Below are 3569 nucleotides of genomic sequence, written 5' to 3'. Positions count from 1 at the left end.
ACCCCAAAACAGTTGACCAGCACAAGCAGAGGGATGGAGAGAAGCAGGTGCCAGCCAGGGCTACTGAGTGAGCTGGGAGCTCTGAGACCCAGAAGAGTTGGGCCAAGTAGGGGGACCCCAGCACTACAAACAGCATCTCCTCTATCTCCATAAATCCCCTAGCCCGTTGCGATCCAGTCGATTCCGACTTATAGCGACCCAATAGGACAGAGTAGAACTGCCCCATAGGGTTTCCAAGGCTGTAGTCTTTACAGAAGCAGACTGGCATGTTTTTCTCCCACGGAGAGACTGGTGGATTTGAACCGCCGACCTTTAGGTTAGCAGCCAGAGATTTTTAACCACTGCACCACCAGGGCTCCACCGACTCGGGTTTTTTTGGGCAGATGCCAGACTTTTATTCTGAAGCCGAGGCCACAACCTATGAGGTAATCTTTGGAGCTGCATTCCGAAACTGAGTCCCATTGGCCGACTGGCAAAGCCCCGCCCAGGGTTCCCGGTGCCCCGCCTTCCCCGAAGCCCTTAAAAGCGCACGTCCCTGCCTCGGCACCCACCAGTCACCTGCATCTGCGACAAGGACCCGAAGCAGGTGAGACACACAGGAGTAGGGCTGCAGCCGCGGGGGAGGTGGAGGGTGGTCCGAGGGACCCGGGACCCCAGGGATGAGGCTGGTTCACAGGTCAGCGCATGGCATCTTCGCAGACAGCGATTGAGACGGTGAAGTTTGGCGGTTTGGACAGTGGAGATTCCCGCGGACTGGCTACCTGGGAGGTAAGTTCTAGGGCCAACCTACGGGGTAAGGAGCAGATATCAGTGCGGGTTGGGGCCTCGCTGTGTCTTCCCCTTTGCCGTTCTGAATAAGACTAAAGGAAGAAGAAATGGAGGGGGGCTCCCAAGAGTCAGAAGAGCCCAGAACGAAGGTGGAGGGTAGAAGAGAGCCAGGAAAGAGAAAGAGGCAAGTCAAGTTTTCTTCAGCACCGAGGCTTCGGACAGCTCTCCGCGGTCACTGGCAGGGAATTGCTATTTATTTCAGCACCGAGACTCTGGACAGCGCCTCGCGGGGACACATTTCAGCACCAGGACTCCGGACAGTTCCCCCAAGTGAGTGGACAGCACTTTTACCCTGCTCTTTTGGGGGAGGAGGACCAAAGGGGTGTTCTGACGCCTGGAGTCTTGCCCCTCGTTTGATGGGGGGCTTTTAACAAAGATTTTCCAGATAAGCAGGTGAAATGAAAGAAACCACCCACACAAGCCTGTGATTTTCAACAGGTAAGATGGCCAATTGGTAGGACTGTCTGGGGGACAGGTGTCTGCCAAGATGACATTATTGTGTCCATCCCAGTCTTCTGCGAGATGCACTGTACCAAGCATTTTACATACATTATATCATGCCATTTTCAACCCTAGGATATGAGTGTTATTATGCCCAGATGACAATGGAGGAAACTGAGGCAGGAAAATAACTAGCCCACGCCAATCCAACTCCAATCCCATGATTCTGACATTCCTGGGTGGTAGTTGGGCCCTTGGAGATGAGACCCTGCCTCTCTCCAGGGGAACCAGAAATGGAAAACAGAAAGCAGTTCAGGAGCAGGAAGCTCAGGTGTTTTGGCTTGGCTCAGGTGAGGTGGGGGGGAAAGGGCTGGGCCTCAGGTCTGGCGCCGAGGGTGGCAAAGAAGATTGAAGTGGTTATGGTCTAGTGCTGTGTGGAAGACTAGTGATTTTGTTGTTCTGATGTACAATGACAACAAGTCACAGCCGGCCTCACAGCGTGGACTCCTGTCGACTTCCACCTGAGATGGACGAGCAAGTGTCTGGGGTGGGGGGCCAGGTGGTGATTGGCTAACTCCATGGGACAAGGGCATGGATGGCGGAGGGAATAAAGCAGGAGCATCTATGCCATGGAGTCTCTGGGTGATGCAAACGGTGAATGTGCTGGGCTGCTAACCAAAAGATTGGAGGTTTGAGTCCACCCCGAGGCACCTTGGACCTACTACCAAAAAACCTACCACTGAAAACTATGGAGCACAGTTCTCCTCTGACACACAGGGTCACCACGAGTTGGAGCTGACTCAGCAGAAACTGTTTTTGTTTGTTATCTGTGCCGTGAACATACAGTTATGTGCCAAGCATAGGGTTGGCCCTGTCACTCAAATGCCCGCACAGGCCTGAAGATACAAAATATCTGACTCCAAAAACAGGGCTCTTAATCACTTTGCTACACTTTCAAGGGGACTCAGTGAGGGAATGGAGTTTGAAGCCCTCCCTAGACTAGGGTTTTCAGTGGGCTTCTCAATGAACGTTCCATAAATGATTTTTCTCTCCACCTCCCCATCAGTTCCATGGAACCAATCACAGGACAAGTACGTACTTGTGCCTGGCAGGCGAGTTGTGGCGTCACTGAGGTTCACCCCAGTTCTCTACAACATCCTAATCAAGACACACAGACACCACATCAAGCTCATTCCAGCCTCAGGGCTTCTGCCATGGCTCTTCCCTCAGCTTGAAATGCTCTTCCCCAAGAGCCTCCCAAGGCTGGCTCTGCCTTCTTACCCAAGCCTCATCTCATCAAGGGAAACCTTCCTTGTTGCCTCCTGTCATCACCCCCATGTCAAGTCTATATATACATTCTCACAGACCCAGGATGTTTTCTCTCTGGCGCTTAGTGCCAATTATTGGTGTTATTTACATGTCTGTCTCCCGTTACAATGTGAACTCCACGAGGGCAGAGAAAGTGTATTTTCACTGCTGCTTCCCCAGTACCCAGTCCAGAGCCTGGCACACAGCAGGCGCTCAATAAACGTTTGTTGGATCAATAAATGCATCCAAGAATACACCAACACCTAAGTCAATCAATGAACTGATGGGTTCAACACACACGTGAAGATCCCTTTTCTCCTTGGTGGCCCCCACAGACACACCGCGGGACGGTATTGACTGCAGGTGTTTATTGGGGAGTATAATTAAATTTGTGGACACTCAAGGGTCGGCCAGCCATTTAATAGCCCCAGGAGAGAGTCAGACTCATTTAATTAGCAATTACGAGGCATTGATTCCTCATTAGCTCTGGCAACCCCTGTCTCCCTCCTCAGCCCCAGACAAATGAAATCTTTCTCTTTCCCAGAAGTACTGCCTCAGTGAGTCCATTAACTAGCAAAGCAGATACCATTTTAAGACACCTAAATGCCAGAAAAGGATCCCTGGTGGCACAACAGTTAAGCGCTCAGCCGCTAACCGAAAGGTTGGCGGTACGAACTTACCCAGTAGCTCTGGAGGAGAAAGACCTGGCAATCTGCTTCCATAAGGATTACAGCCAAGAAAACCCTACGAGGCAGTTCTACTCTATCACTTGGGGTCGCTGTGAGGGGGAATCAACTCGAAGGCCCCCAACAACAACCAAAGGCCAGAGGCACTTCGTGAATGGGGCAGGGAGAGGCAGGTTCAATGTCTGGGTTAAGGCTAATGGTGGCAGATTTTCTGGGCTATTTAGAATCACCCTCTGGGAATGAAAGTTTTCAGAAAGGAAAAGGCACCCAGAAAGTGCCCCACGGGGACCTCAATTTGTAAGAGGA

This window comes from Trichechus manatus, unplaced genomic scaffold, assembly GCF_000243295.1.
Source record: "Trichechus manatus latirostris isolate Lorelei unplaced genomic scaffold, TriManLat1.0 scaffold00057, whole genome shotgun sequence".
In the NCBI taxonomy this organism is placed as follows: Eukaryota; Metazoa; Chordata; class Mammalia; order Sirenia; family Trichechidae; genus Trichechus; species Trichechus manatus.
The sequence above is the reverse complement of the archived record's forward strand: the minus strand, read 5'-3'. Positions refer to the sequence as shown.